General features: G+C 33.6%; 5 non-coding genes across 5 annotated transcripts; all 5 read left to right on the plus strand.

Annotated features, from left to right (window-relative positions):
* Window positions 1–2,284: 2,284 nt before the first annotated feature.
* TRNAL-CAA (transfer RNA leucine (anticodon CAA)) lies at window positions 2,285–2,393 on the plus strand. Its single transcript has 2 exons — window positions 2,285–2,322; window positions 2,348–2,393. It is a non-coding gene; the product is annotated as a tRNA-Leu (tRNA).
* A 6,809-nt stretch (window positions 2,394–9,202) lies between these two features.
* Window positions 9,203–9,311, plus strand: TRNAL-CAA (transfer RNA leucine (anticodon CAA)). Its single transcript has 2 exons — window positions 9,203–9,240; window positions 9,266–9,311. It is a non-coding gene; the product is annotated as a tRNA-Leu (tRNA).
* A 2,197-nt stretch (window positions 9,312–11,508) lies between these two features.
* On the plus strand, window positions 11,509–11,617 carry TRNAL-CAA (transfer RNA leucine (anticodon CAA)). The gene is made up of 2 exons: window positions 11,509–11,546; window positions 11,572–11,617. It is a non-coding gene; the product is annotated as a tRNA-Leu (tRNA).
* A 2,197-nt stretch (window positions 11,618–13,814) lies between these two features.
* On the plus strand, window positions 13,815–13,923 carry TRNAL-CAA (transfer RNA leucine (anticodon CAA)). Its single transcript has 2 exons — window positions 13,815–13,852; window positions 13,878–13,923. It is a non-coding gene; the product is annotated as a tRNA-Leu (tRNA).
* Window positions 13,924–14,967: 1,044 nt separating this feature from the next.
* On the plus strand, window positions 14,968–15,076 carry TRNAL-CAA (transfer RNA leucine (anticodon CAA)). Its single transcript has 2 exons — window positions 14,968–15,005; window positions 15,031–15,076. It is a non-coding gene; the product is annotated as a tRNA-Leu (tRNA).
* The last annotated feature ends 1,230 nt before the right edge of the window (window positions 15,077–16,306 follow it).

Consider the following 16,306-nt stretch of genomic DNA (forward strand, 5'->3'; position numbering starts at 1 on the left):
AGACACCAGACTCAAGATTCTACTCTTCCAGTTAATGGGAATTCTGGTCTCTGTAAAGAGGCATAGGTTCAAATCCCACTTCTGACAATATATTTTTGCTCTTTGGTTATGTTTTACACTCAAAATGACTGACATTGAGAAGTATGCTCAGGACATCCACAGTCTTTCAATCTTTCCTCTACCAGACATTGATATCTTGATCCCATTTATTTCTCAGCAATATGAAGCACAATGATTGAATGAATTAAAGGGCATAGAAACTTTTAAAGACCTAAGAATTGATCGATTTTCCCATCTGCATTCCAATCAAGATCAAATTACATTAGAGTTAAATTAATTACATTATTCTTAAATGATAAAGACACTATGATTAGTTTTAAAATTCTAAAGTTCAGTTCATATAGAAATTGGCTATTGAAATAATGTATTACATAGAAACAGAATTTGATGGCAGATAAGAACCACTTGGCCCATGTAGTCTGCTCCTTTTCATGTATCCTTTAGGCAACTTCAATCCTATTTGCTCCTTACATTTCTCTTAAGGATATTCTTATGCCTATCCCAAGCATGTTTAAATTGTTTCACCATTTAGCTTCAACAACATCGGATGGGAGGCTTTTCTATTTATCAACTACCCTTTCTGTGAAGTAATTTTTCTTCAAAATTCCTCTAAGTCTACCTCCCTCCAGTTTAAGTGCATGTCCTCGTGTTCTTGTACATCTCTTCCTTTGAAGAATAAGTATTGTTTGCACAACATTCTTTTAGTATTCAGTTATCTAAACATAAAACACAAGAATAATTGGCATCGAAAGTATTTTAAGGCTCTTAGACTTTACATATAACGTGATATACAATTTACTTCTAAGACAAACTAATCTGTTCTGCTAGGATGAAGACCTTAGTAAAGGGTGGCAACAGTAATTTTGAAGGATAACACTTTAGCTTGAGACATTTTTCCTAAATAATGTTATTTAAGAAACAGCTTTTAGAGGAAATGCATTAATCTAAGATCTTGATTTAATGACCCCATTTTCAACAAGGCCAAATTATTTGTCAAAATCACAATCAAAAATATAAATAGTAAAATGATAAACCCTAACAGGAAGCAGGTTTGGACATACTGATGTGCATGTCAGGATGGCCGAGCGGTCTAAGACACCAGACTCAAGATTCTACTCTTCCAGTTAATGGGAATTCTGGTCTCTATAAAGAGGCGTAGGTTCAAATCCCACTTCTGACAATATATTTTTGCTCTTTGGTTATGTTTTACACTCAAAATGACTGACATTGAGAAGTATGCTCAGGACATTCACAGTCTTTCAATCTTTCCTCTCCCAGACATTGATATCTTGATCCCATTTATTTCTAAGCAATATGAAGCACAATGATTGAATGAATTAAAGGGCATAGAAACTTTTAAAGACCTAAGAATTGATCGATTTTCCCATCTACATTCCAATCAAGATCAAATTACATTAGACTTAAATTAATTAAATTATTCTTAAATGATAAAGACACTATGATTAGTTTTAAAATTCTAAAGTTCAGTTCATGTAGAAATTGGCGGTTGAAATAATGTTTTACATAGAAACAGAATTTGATGGCAGATAAGAACCACTTGGCCCACGTAGTCTGCTCCTTTTCATGTATCCTTTAGGCAACTTCAACCCTATTTGCTCCTTACATTTCTTTTAAGGATATTCTTATGCCTATCCCAAGCGTATTTAAATTGTTTCACCATTTAGCTTCAACAACATCGGATGGGAGGCTTTTCTATTTATCAATTACCCTTTCTGTGAAGTAATTTTTCTTCAAATTTCCTCTAAGTCTACCTCCCTTCAGTTTCAGTGCATGTCCTCATGTTCTTGTACATCTCTTCCTTTGAAGAATAAATATTGTTTGCACAACATTCTTTTAGTATTCAGTAATCTAAACATAAAACACAAGAATAATTGGCATCGAAAGTATTTTAAGGCTCTTAGACTTTACATATAACATGATATACAATTTTCTTCTAAGACAAACTAATCTGTTCTGCTAGGATGAAGACCTTAGTAAAGGGTGGCAACAGTAATTTTGAAGGATAACACTTTAGCTTGAGCCATTTTTCCTAAATAATGTTATTTAAGAAACAGCTTTTAGAGGAAATGCATAAATCTAAGATCTTGATTTAATGACCCCTTTTTCAACAAGTCCAAATTATTTGTCAAAATCACAATCAAAAATATAAATAGTAAAATGATAAACCCTAACAGGAAGCAGGTTCGGATATTCTGATGTGCTTGTCAGGATGGCCGAGTGGTCTAAGGCGCCAGACTCAAGATTCTACTCTTCCAGTTAATGGGAATTCTTGTCTCTGTAAAGAGGCGTGGGTTCAAATCCCACTTCTGACAATTTTTTCTTACTCTTTGGTTATGTTTTACACTCAAAATGACCGACATTGAGAAGCATGCTCAGGACATCCACAGTCTTTCAATCTTTCCTCTACCAGACATTGATATCTTGATCCCATTTATTTCTCAGCAATATGAAGCACAATGATTGAATGAATTAAAGGGCATAGAAACTTTTAAAGACCTAAGAATTGATCGATTTTCCCATCTGCATTCCAATCAAGATCAAATTACATTAGAGTTAAATTAATTAAATTATTCTTAAATGATAAAGACACTATGATTAGTTTTAAAATTCTAAAGTTCAGTTCATATAGAAATTGGCTATTGAAATAATGTATTACATAGAAACAGAATTTGATGGCAGATAAGAACCACTTGGCCCATGTAGTCTGCTCCTTTTCATGTATCTTTTAGGCAACTTCAATCCTATTTGCTCCTTACATTTCTCTTAAAGATATTCTTATGCCTTTCCCAAGCGTGTTTAAATTGTTTCACCATTTAGCTTAAACAACATCGGATGGGAGGCTTTTCTATTTATCAACTACCCTTTCTGTGAAGTAATTTTTCTTCAAATTTCCTCTAAGTCTACCTCCCTCCAGTTTCAGTGCATGTCCTCGTGTTCTTGTACATCTCTTCCTTTGAAGAATAAGTATTGTTTGCACAGCATTCTTTTAGTATTCAGTAATCTAAACATAAAACACAAGAATAATTGGCATCGAAAGTATTTTAAGGCTCTTAGACTTTACATATAACGTGATATACAATTTACTTCTAAGACAAACTAATCTGTTCTGCTAGGATGAAGACCTTAGTAAACGGTGGCAACAGTAATTTTGAAGGATAACACTTTAGCTTGAGCCATTTTTCCTAAATAATGTTATTTAAGAAACAGCTTTTAGAGGAAATTCATTAATCTAAGATCTTGATTTAATGACCCCTTTTTCAACAAGGCCAAATTATTTGTCAAAATCACAATCAAAAATATAAATAGTAAAATGAAAAACCCTAACAGGAAGCAGGTTTGGACATACTGATGTGCTTGTCAGGATGGCCGAGTGGTCTAAGACACCAGACTCAAGATTCTACTCTTCCAGTTAATGGGAATCCTGGTCTCTGTAAAGAGGCATAGGTTCAAATCCCACTTCTGACAATATATTTTTGCTCTTTGGTTATGTTTTACACTCAAAATGACTGACATTGAGAAGTATGCTCAGGACATCCACAGTCTTTCAATCTTTCCTCTCCCAGACATTGATATCTTGATCCCATTTATTTCTAAGCAATATGAAGCACAATGACTGAATGAATTAAAGGGCATAGAAACTTTTAAAGACCTAAGAATTGATCGATTTTCCCATCTACATTCCAATCAAGATCAAATTACATTAGAGTTAAATTAATTAAATTATTCATAAATGATAAAGACACTATGATTAGTTTTAAAATTCTAAAGTTCAGTTCATGTAGAAATTGGCTATTGAAATAATGTATTACATAGAAACAGAATTTGATGGCAGATAAGAACCACTTGGCCCATGTAGTCTGCTCCTTTTCATGTATCCTTTAGGCAACTTCAACCCTATTTGCTCCTTACATTTCTCTTAAGGATATTCTTATGCCTATCCAAAGCGTGTTTAAATTGTTTCACCGTTTAGCTTCAACAACATTGGATGGGAGGCTTTTCTATTTATCAACTACCCTTTCTGTGAAGTAATTTTTCTTCAAATTTCCTCTAAGTCTACCTCCCTTCAGTTTCAGTGCATGTCCTCATGTTCTTGTACATCTCTTCCTTTGAAGAATAAGTATTGTTTGCACATCATTCTTTTAGTATTCAGTAATCTAAACATAAAACACAAGAATAATTGGCATCGAAAGTATTTTAAGGCTCTTAGACTTTACATATAACATGATATACAATTTTCTCCTAAGACAAACTAATCTGTTCTGCTAGGCTGAAGACCTTAGTAAAGGGTGGCAACAGTAATTTTGAAGGATAACACTTTAGCTTGAGCCATTTTTCCTAAATAATGTTATTTAAGAAACAGCTTTTAGAGGAAATGCATAAATCTAAGATCTTGATTTAATGACCCCTTTTTCAACAAGTCCAAATTATTTGTCAAAATCACAATCAAAAATATAAATAGTAAAATGATAAACCCTAACAGGAAGCAGGTTCGGATATACTGATGTGCTTGTCAGGATGGCCGAGTGGTCTAAGGCGCCAGACTCAAGATTCTACTCTTCAAGTTAATGGGAATTCTGGTGTCTGTAAAGAGGCGTGGGTTCAAATCCCACTTCTCACAATATTTTCTTACTCTTTGGTTATGTTTTACACTCAAAATGACCGACATTGAGAAGTATGCTCAGGACATCCACAGTCTTTCAATCTTTCCTCTCCCAGACATTGATATCTTGATCCCATTTAGATCTCAGCAATATGAAGCACAATGATTGAATGAATTAAAGGGCATAGAAACTGTTAAAGACCTAAGAATTGATCGATTTTCCCACCTGCATTCCAATCAAGATCAAATTACATTAGAGTTAAATTAATTAAATTATTCTTAAATGATAAAGACACTATGATTAGTTTTAAAATTCTAAAGTTCAGTTCATATAGAAATTGGCTATTGAAATAATGTATTACATAGAAACAGAATTTGATGGCAGATAAGAACCACTTGGCCCATGTAGTCTGCTCCTTTTCATGTATCCTTTAGGCAACTTCAACCGTATTTGCTCCTTACATTTCTCTTAAGGATATTCTTATGCCTATCCAAAGCATGTTTAAATTGTTTCACCGTTTAGCTTCAACAACATTGGATGGGAGGCTTTTCTATTTATCAACTACCCTTTCTGTGAAGTAATTTTTCTTCAAATTTCCTCTAAGTCTACCTCCCTCCAGTTTCAGTGCATGTCCTCGTGTTCTTGTACATCTCTTCCTTTGAAGAATAAGTATTGTTTGCACAACATTCTTTTAGTATTCAGTTATCTAAACATAAAACACAAGAATAATTGGCATCGAAAGTATTTTAAGGCTCTTAGACTTTACATATAACGTGATATACAATTTACTTCTAAGACAAACTAATCTGTTCTGCTTGGATGAAGACCTTAGTAAAGGGTGGCAACAGTAATTTTGAAGGATAACACTTTAGCTTGAGCCATTTTTCCTAAATAATGTTATTTAAGAAACAGCTTTTAGAGGAAATGCATTAATCTAAGATCTTGATTTAATGACCCCTTTTTCAACAAGGCCAAATTATTTGTCAAAATCACAATCAAAAATATAAATAGTAAAATGATAAACCCTAACAGGAAGCAGGTTTGGACATACTGATGTGCTTGTCAGGATGGCCGAGTGGTCCAAGACACCAGACTCAAGATTCTACTCTTCCAGTTAATGGGAATTCTGGTCTCTGTAAAGAGGCATAGGTTCAAATCCCACTTCTGGCAATATATTTTTGCTCTTTGGTTATGTTTTACACTCAAAATGACTGACATTGAGAAGTATGCTCAGGACATCCACAGTCTTTCAATCTTTCCTCTCCCAGACATTGATATCTTGATCCCATTTATTTCTAAGCAATATGAAGCACAATGATTGAATGAATTAAAGGGCATAGAAACTTTTAAAGACCTAAGAATTGATCGATTTTCCCATCTACATTCCAATCAAGATCAAATTACATTAGACTTAAATTAATTAAATTATTCTTAAATGATAAAGACACTATGATTAGTTTTAAAATTCTAAAGTTCAGTTCATGTAGAAATTGGCGGTTGAAATAATGTTTTACATAGAAACAGAATTTGATGGCAGATAAGAACCACTTGGCCCACGTAGTCTGCTCCTTTTCATGTATCCTTTAGGCAACTTCAACCCTATTTGCTCCTTACATTTCTTTTAAGGATATTCTTATGCCTATCCCAAGCGTATTTAAATTGTTTCACCATTTAGCTTCAACAACATCGGATGGGAGGCTTTTCTATTTATCAATTACCCTTTCTGTGAAGTAATTTTTCTTCAAATTTCCTCTAAGTCTACCTCCCTTCAGTTTCAGTGCATGTCCTCATGTTCTTGTACATCTCTTCCTTTGAAGAATAAATATTGTTTGCACAACATTCTTTTAGTATTCAGTAATCTAAACATAAAACACAAGAATAATTGGCATCGAAAGTATTTTAAGGCTCTTAGACTTTACATATAACATGATATACAATTTTCTTCTAAGACAAACTAATCTGTTCTGCTAGGATGAAGACCTTAGTAAAGGGTGGCAACAGTAATTTTGAAGGATAACACTTTAGCTTGAGCCATTTTTCCTAAATAATGTTATTTAAGAAACAGCTTTTAGAGGAAATGCATAAATCTAAGATCTTGATTTAATGACCCCTTTTTCAACAAGTCCAAATTATTTGTCAAAATCACAATCAAAAATATAAATAGTAAAATGATAAACCCTAACAGGAAGCAGGTTCGGATATACTGATGTGCTTGTCAGGATGGCCGAGTGGTCTAAGGCGCCAGACTCAAGATTCTACTCTTCCAGTTAATGGGAATTCTTGTCTCTGTAAAGAGGCTTGGGTTCAAATCCCACTTCTGACAATTTTTTCTTACTCTTTGGTTATGTTTTACACTCAAAATGACCGACATTGAGAAGCATGCTCAGGACATCCACAGTCTTTCAATCTTTCCTCTACCAGACATTGATATCTTGATCCCATTTATTTCTCAGCAATATGAAGCACAATGATTGAATGAATTAAAGGGCATAGAAACTTTTAAAGACCTAAGAATTGATCGATTTTCCCATCTGCATTCCAATCAAGATCAAATTACATTAGAGTTAAATTAATTAAATTATTCTTAAATGATAAAGACACTATGATTAGTTTTAAAATTCTAAAGTTCAGTTCATATAGAAATTGGCTATTGAAATAATGTATTACATAGAAAAAGAATTTGATGGCAGATAAGAACCACTTGGCCCATGTAGTCTGCTCCTTTTCATGTATCTTTTAGGCAACTTCAATCCTATTTGCTCCTTACATTTCTCTTAAAGATATTCTTATGCCTTTCCCAAGCGTGTTTAAATTGTTTCACCATTTAGCTTAAACAACATCGGATGGGAGGCTTTTCTATTTATCAACTACCCTTTCTGTGAAGTAATTTTTCTTCAAATTTCCTCTAAGTCTACCTCCCTCCAGTTTCAGTGCATGTCCTCGTGTTCTTGTACATCTCTTCCTTTGAAGAATAAGTATTGTTTGCACAGCATTCTTTTAGTATTCAGTAATCTAAACATAAAACACAAGAATAATTGGCATCGAAAGTATTTTAAGGCTCTTAGACTTTACATATAACGTGATATACAATTTACTTCTAAGACAAACTAATCTGTTCTGCTAGGATGAAGACCTTAGTAAACGGTGGCAACAGTAATTTTGAAGGATAACACTTTAGCTTGAGCCATTTTTCCTAAATAATGTTATTTAAGAAACAGCTTTTAGAGGAAATTCATTAATCTAAGATCTTGATTTAATGACCCCTTTTTCAACAAGGCCAAATTATTTGTCAAAATCACAATCAAAAATATAAATAGTAAAATGATAAACCCTAACAGGAAGCAGGTTTGGACATACTGATGTGCTTGTCAGGATGGCCGAGTGGTCTAATACACCAGACTCAAGATTCTACTCTTCCAGTTAATGGGAATCTTGGTCTCTGTAAAGAGGCATAGGTTCAAATCCCACTTCTGACAATATATTTTTGCTCTTTGGTTATGTTTTACACTCAAAATGACTGACATTGAGAAGTATGCTCAGGACATCCACAGTCTTTCAATCTTTCCTCTCCCAGACATTGATATCTTGATCCCATTTATTTCTAAGCAATATGAAGCACAATGATTGAATGAATTAAAGGGCATAGAAACTTTTAAAGACCTAAGAATTGATCGATTTTCCCATCTACATTCCAATCAAGATCAAATTACATTAGAGTTAAATTAATTAAATTATTCATAAATGATAAAGACACTATGATTAGTTTTAAAATTCTAAAGTTCAGTTCATGTAGAAATTGGCTATTGAAATAATGTATTACATAGAAACAGAATTTGATGGCAGATAAGAACCACTTGGCCCATGTAGTCTGCTCCTTTTCATGTATCCTTTAGGCTACTTCAACCCTATTTGCTCCTTACATTTCTCTTAAGGATATTCTTATGCCTATCCAAAGCGTGTTTAAATTGTTTCACCGTTTAGCTTCAACAACATTGGATGGGAGGCTTTTCTATTTATCAACTACCCTTTCTGTGAAGTAATTTTTCATCAAATTTCCTCTAAGTCTACCTCCCTCCAGTTTCAGTGCATGTCCTCGTGTTCTTGTACATCTCTTCCTTTGAAGAATAAGTATTGTTTGCACAACATTCTTTTAGTATTCAGTAATCTAAACATAAAACACAAGAATAATTGGCATCGAAAGTATTTTAAGGCTCTTAGACTTTACATATAACATGATATACAATTTTCTCCTAAGACAAACTAATCTGTTCTGCTAGGCTGAAGACCTTAGTAAAGGGTGGCAACAGTAATTTTGAAGGATAACACTTTAGCTTGAGCCATTTTTCCTAAATAATGTTATTTAAGAAACAGCTTTTAGAGGAAATGCATAAATCTAAGATCTTGATTTAATGACCCCTTTTTCAACAAGTCCAAATTATTTGTCAAAATCACAATCAAAAATAGAAATAGTAAAATGATAAACCCTAACAGGAAGCAGGTTCGGATATACTGATGTGCTTGTCAGGATGGCCGAGTGGTCTAAGGCGCCAGACTCAAGATTCTACTCTTCCAGTTAATGGGAATTCTGGTCTCTGTAAAGAGGCGTGGGTTCAAATCCCACTTCTGACAATATTTTCTTGCTCTTTGGTTATGTTTTACACTCAAAATGACCGACATTGAGAAGTATGCTCAGGACATCCACAGTCTTTCAATCTTTCCTCTCCCAGACATTGATATCTTGATCCCATTTATTTCTAAGCAATATGAAGCACAATGATTGAATGAATTAAAGGGCATAGAAACTGTTAAAGACCTAAGAATTGATCGATTTTCCCATCTACATTCCAATCAAGATCAAATTACATTAGACTTAAATTAATTAAAGTATTCTTAAATGATAAAGACACTATGATTAGTTTTAAAATTCTAAAGTTCAGTTCATGTAGAAATTGGCGGTTGAAATAATGTTTTACATAGAAACAGAATTTGATGGCAGATAAGAACCACTTGGCCCACGTAGTCTGCTACTTTTCATGTATCCTTTAGGCAACTTCAACCCTATTTGCTCCTTACATTTCTTTTAAGGATATTCTTATGCCTATCCCAAGCGTATTTAAATTGTTTCACCATTTAGCTTCAACAACATCGGATGGGAGGCTTTTCTATTTATCAATTACCCTTTCTGTGAAGTAATTTTTCTTCAAATTTCCTCTAAGTCTACCTCCCTTCAGTTTCAGTGCATGTCCTCATGTTCTTGTACATCTCTTCCTTTGAAGAATAAATATTGTTTGCACATCATTCTTTTAGTATTCAGTAATCTAAACATAAAACACAAGAATAATTGGCATCGAAAGTATTTTAAGGCTCTTAGACTTTACATATAACGTGATATACAATTTACTTCTAAGACAAACTAATCTGTTCTGCTTGGATGAAGACCTTAGTAAAGGGTGGCAACAGTAATTTTGAAGGATAACACTTTAGCTTGAGCCATTTTTCCTAAATAATGTTATTTAAGAAACAGCTTTTAGAGGAAATGCATTAATCTAAGATCTTGATTTAATGACCCCTTTTTCAACAAGGCCAAATTATTTGTCAAAATCACAATCAAAAATATAAATAGTAAAATGATAAACCCTAACAGGAAGCAGGTTTGGACATACTGATGTGTTTGTCAGGATGGCCGAGTGGTCCAAGACACCAGACTCAAGATTCTACTCTTCCAGTTAATGGGAATTCTGGTCTCTGTAAAGAGGCATAGGTTCAAATCCCACTTCTGACAATATATTTTTGCTCTTTGGTTATGTTTTACACTCAAAATGACTGACATTGAGAAGTATGCTCAGGACATCCACAGTCTTTCAATCTTTCCTCTCCCAGACATTGATATCTTGATCCCATTTATTTCTAAGCAATATGAAGCACAATGATTGAATGAATTAAAGGGCATAGAAACTTTTAAAGACCTAAGAATTGATCGATTTTCCCATCTACATTCCAATCAAGATCAAATTACATTAGACTTAAATTAATTAAATTATTCTTAAATGATAAAGACACTATGATTAGTTTTAAAATTCTAAAGTTCAGTTCATGTAGAAATTGGTGGTTGAAATAATGTTTTACATAGAAACAGAATTTGATGGCAGATAAGAACCACTTGGCCCACGTAGTCTGCTCCTTTTCATGTATCCTTTAGGCAACTTCAACCCTATTTGCTCCTTACATTTCTTTTAAGGATATTCTTATGCCTATCCCAAGCGTATTTAAATTGTTTCACCATTTAGCTTCAACAACATCGGATGGGAGGCTTTTCTATTTATCAATTACCCTTTCTGTGAAGTAATTTTTCTTCAAATTTCCTCTAAGTCTACCTCCCTTCAGTTTCAGTGCATGTCCTCATGTTCTTGTACATCTCTTCCTTTGAAGAATAAATATTGTTTGCACAACATTCTTTTAGTATTCAGTAATCTAAACATAAAACACAAGAATAATTGGCATCGAAAGTATTTTAAGGCTCTTAGACTTTACATATAACATGATATACAATTTTCTTCTAAGACAAACTAATCTGTTCTGCTAGGATGAAGACCTTAGTAAAGGGTGGCAACAGTAATTTTGAAGGATAACACTTTAGCTTGAGCCATTTTTCCTAAATAATGTTATTTAAGAAACAGCTTTTAGAGGAAATGCATAAATCTAAGATCTTGATTTAATGACCCCTTTTTCAACAAGTCCAAATTATTTGTCAAAATCACAATCAAAAATATAAATAGTAAAATGATAAACCCTAACAGGAAGCAGGTTCGGATATACTGATGTGCTTGTCAGGATGGCCGAGTGGTCTAAGGCGCCAGACTCAAGATTCTACTCTTCCAGTTAATGGGAATTCTTGTCTCTGTAAAGAGGCGTGGGTTCAAATCCCACTTCTGACAATTTTTTCTTACTCTTTGGTTATGTTTTACACTCAAAATGACCGACATTGAGAAGCATGCTCAGGACATCCACAGTCTTTCAATCTTTCCTCTACCAGACATTGATATCTTGATCCCATTTATTTCTCAGCAATATGAAGCACAATGATTGAATGAATTAAAGGGCATAGAAACTTTTAAAGACCTAAGAATTGATCGATTTTCCCATCTGCATTCCAATCAAGATCAAATTACATTAGAGTTAAATTAATTAAATTATTCTTAAATGATAAAGACACTATGATTAGTTTTAAAATTCTAAAGTTCAGTTCATATAGAAATTGGCTATTGAAATAATGTATTACATAGAAAAAGAATTTGATGGCAGATAAGAACCACTTGGCCCATGTAGTCTGCTCCTTTTCATGTATCTTTTAGGCAACTTCAATCCTATTTGCTCCTTACATTTCTCTTAAAGATATTCTTATGCCTTTCCCAAGCGTGTTTAAATTGTTTCACCATTTAGCTTAAACAACATCGGATGGGAGGCTTTTCTATTTATCAACTACCCTTTCTGTGAAGTAATTTTTCTTCAAATTTCCTCTAAGTCTACCTCCCTCCAGTTTCAGTGCATGTCCTCGTGTTCTTGTACATCTCTTCCTTTGAAGAATAAGTATTGTTTGCACAGCATTCTTTTAGTATTCAGTAATCTAAACATAAAACACAAGAATAATTGGCATCGAAAGTATTTTAAGGCTCTTAGACTTTACATATAACGTGATATACAATTTACTTCTAAGACAAACTAATCTGTTCTGCTAGGATGAAGACCTTAGTAAACGGTGGCAACAGTAATTTTGAAGGATAACACTTTAGCTTGAGCCATTTTTCCTAAATAATGTTATTTAAGAAACAGCTTTTAGAGGAAATTCATTAATCTAAGATCTTGATTTAATGACCCCTTTTTCAACAAGGCCAAATTATTTGTCAAAATCACAATCAAAAATATAAATAGTAAAATGATAAACCCTAACAGGAAGCAGGTTTGGACATACTGATGTGCTTGTCAGGATGGCCGAGTGGTCTAAGACACCAGACTCAAGATTCTACTCTTCCAGTTAATGGGAATCCTGGTCTCTGTAAAGAGGCATAGGTTCAAATCCCACTTCTGACAATATATTTTTGCTCTTTGGTTATGTTTTACACTCAAAATGACTGACATTGAGAAGTATGCTCAGGACATCCACAGTCTTTCAATCTTTCCTCTCCCAGACATTGATATCTTGATCCCATTTATTTCTAAGCAATATGAAGCACAATGATTGAATGAATTAAAGGGCATAGAAACTTTTAAAGACCTAAGAATTGATCGATTTTCCCATCTACATTCCAATCAAGATCAAATTACATTAGAGTTAAATTAATTAAATTATTCATAAATGATAAAGACACTATGATTAGTTTTAAAATTCTAAAGTTCAGTTCATGTAGAAATTGGCTATTGAAATAATGTATTACATAGAAACAGAATTTGATGGCAGATAAGAACCACTTGGCCCATGTAGTCTGCTCCTTTTCATGTATCCTTTAGGCTACTTCAACCCTATTTGCTCCTTACATTTCTCTTAAGGATATTCTTATGCCTATCCAAAGCGTGTTTAAATTGTTTCACCGTTTAGCTTCAACAACATTGGATGGGAGGCTTTTCTATTTATCAACTACCCTTTCTGTGAAGTAATTTTTCATCAAATTTCCTCTAAGTCTACCTCCCTCCAGTTTCAGTGCATGTCCTCGTGTTCTTGTACATCTCTTCCTTTGAAGAATAAGTATTGTTTGCACAACATTCTTTTAGTATTCAGTAATCTAAACATAAAACACAAGAATAATTGGCATCGAAAGTATTTTAAGGCTCTTAGACTTTACATATAACATGATATACAATTTTCTCCTAAGACAAACTAATCTGTTCTGCTAGGCTGAAGACCTTAGTAAAGGGTGGCAACAGTAATTTTGAAGGATAACACTTTAGCTTGAGCCATTTTTCCTAAATAATGTTATTTAAGAAACAGCTTTTAGAGGAAATGCATAAATCTAAGATCTTGATTTAATGACCCCTTTTTCAACAAGTCCAAATTATTTGTCAAAATCACAATCAAAAATAGAAATAGTAAAATGATAAACCCTAACAGGAAGCAGGTTCGGATATACTGATGTGCTTGTCAGGATGGCCGAGTGGTCTAAGGCGCCAGACTCAAGATTCTACTCTTCCAGTTAATGGGAATTCTGGTCTCTGTAAAGAGGCGTGGGTTCAAATCCCACTTCTGACAATATTTTCTTGCTCTTTGGTTATGTTTTACACTCAAAATGACCGACATTGAGAAGTATGCTCAGGACATCCACAGTCTTTCAATCTTTCCTCTCCCAGACATTGATATCTTGATCCCATTTATTTCTAAGCAATATGAAGCACAATGATTGAATGAATTAAAGGGCATAGAAACTGTTAAAGACCTAAGAATTGATCGATTTTCCCATCTACATTCCAATCAAGATCAAATTACATTAGACTTAAATTAATTAAAGTATTCTTAAATGATAAAGACACTATGATTAGTTTTAAAATTCTAAAGTTCAGTTCATGTAGAAATTGGCGGTTGAAATAATGTTTTACATAGAAACAGAATTTGATGGCAGATAAGAACCACTTGGCCCACGTAGTCTGCTACTTTTCATGTATCCTTTAGGCAACTTCAACCCTATTTGCTCCTTACATTTCTTTTAAGGATATTCTTATGCCTATCCCAAGCGTATTTAAATTGTTTCACCATTTAGCTTCAACAACATCGGATGGGAGGCTTTTCTATTTATCAATTACCCTTTCTGTGAAGTAATTTTTCTTCAAATTTCCTCTAAGTCTACCTCCCTTCAGTTTCAGTGCATGTCCTCATGTTCTTGTACATCTCTTCCTTTGAAGAATAAATATTGTTTGCACATCATTCTTTTAGTATTCAGTAATCTAAACATAAAACACAAGAATAATTGGCATCGAAAGTATTTTAAGGCTCTTAGACTTTACATATAACATGATATACAATTTTCTCCTAAGACAAACTAATCTGTTCTGCTAGGCTGAAGACCTTAGTAAAGGGTGGCAACAGTAATTTTGAAGGATAACACTTTAGCTTGAGCCATTTTTCCTAAATAATGTTATTTAAGAAACAGCTTTTAGAGGAAATGCATAAATCTAAGATCTTGATTTAATGACCCCTTTTTCAACAAGTCCAAATTATTTGTCAAAATCACAATCAAAAATATAAATAGTAAAATGATAAACCCTAACAGGAAGCAGGTTCGGATATACTGATGTGCTTGTCAGGATGGCCGAGTGGTCTAAGGCGCCAGACTCAAGATTCTACTCTTCAAGTTAATGGGAATTCTGGTCTCTGTAAAGAGGCGTGGGTTCAAATCCCACTTCTGACAATATTTTCTTACTCTTTGGTTATGTTTTACACTCAAAATGACCGACATTGAGAAGTATGCTCAGGACATCCACAGTCTTTCAATCTTTCCTCTCCCAGACATTGATATCTTGATCCCATTTAGTTCTCAGCAATATGAAGCACAATGATTGAATGAATTAAAGGGCATAGAAACTGTTAAAGACCTAAGAATTGATCGATTTTCCCACCTGCATTCCAATCAAGATCAAATTACATTAGAGTTAAATTAATTAAATTATTCTTAAATGATAAAGACACTATGATTAGTTTTAAAATTCTAAAGTTCAGTTCATATAGAAATTGGCTATTGAAATAATGTATTACATAGAAACAGAATTTGATGGCAGATAAGAACCACTTGGCCCATGTAGTCTGCTCCTTTTCATGTATCCTTTAGGCAACTTCAACCGTATTTGCTCCTTACATTTCTCTTAAGGATATTCTTATGCCTATCCAAAGCATGTTTAAATTGTTTCACCGTTTAGCTTCAACAACATTGGATGGGAGGCTTTTCTATTTATCAACTACCCTTTCTGTGAAGTAATTTTTCTTCAAATTTCCTCTAAGTCTACCTCCCTCCAGTTTCAGTGCATGTCCTCGTGTTCTTGTACATCTCTTCCTTTGAAGAATAAGTATTGTTTGCACAACATTCTTTTAGTATTCAGTTATCTAAACATAAAACACAAGAATAATTGGCATCGAAAGTATTTTAAGGCTCTTAGACTTTACATATAACGTGATATACAATTTACTTCTAAGACAAACTAATCTGTTCTGCTTGGATGAAGACCTTAGTAAAGGGTGGCAACAGTAATTTTGAAGGATAACACTTTAGCTTGAGCCATTTTTCCTAAATAATGTTATTTAAGAAACAGCTTTTAGAGGAAATGCATTAATCTAAGATCTTGATTTAATGACCCCTTTTTCAACAAGGCCAAATTATTTGTCAAAATCACAATCAAAAATATAAATAGTAAAATGATAAACCCTAACAGGAAGCAGGTTTGGACATACTGATGTGCTTGTCAGGATGGCCGAGTGGTCTAATACACCAGACTCAAGATTCTACTCTTCCAGTTAATGGGAATCTTGGTCTCTGTAAAGAGGCATAGGTTCAAATCCCACTTCTGACAATATATTTTTGCTCTTTGGTTATGTTTTACACTCAAAATGACTGACATTGAGAAGTATGCTCAGGACATCCACAGTC

This window comes from Taudactylus pleione, unplaced genomic scaffold (assembly GCF_031769625.1).
Source record: "Taudactylus pleione unplaced genomic scaffold, aTauple2 ptg000612l, whole genome shotgun sequence".
In the NCBI taxonomy this organism is placed as follows: domain Eukaryota; kingdom Metazoa; phylum Chordata; class Amphibia; order Anura; family Myobatrachidae; genus Taudactylus; species Taudactylus pleione.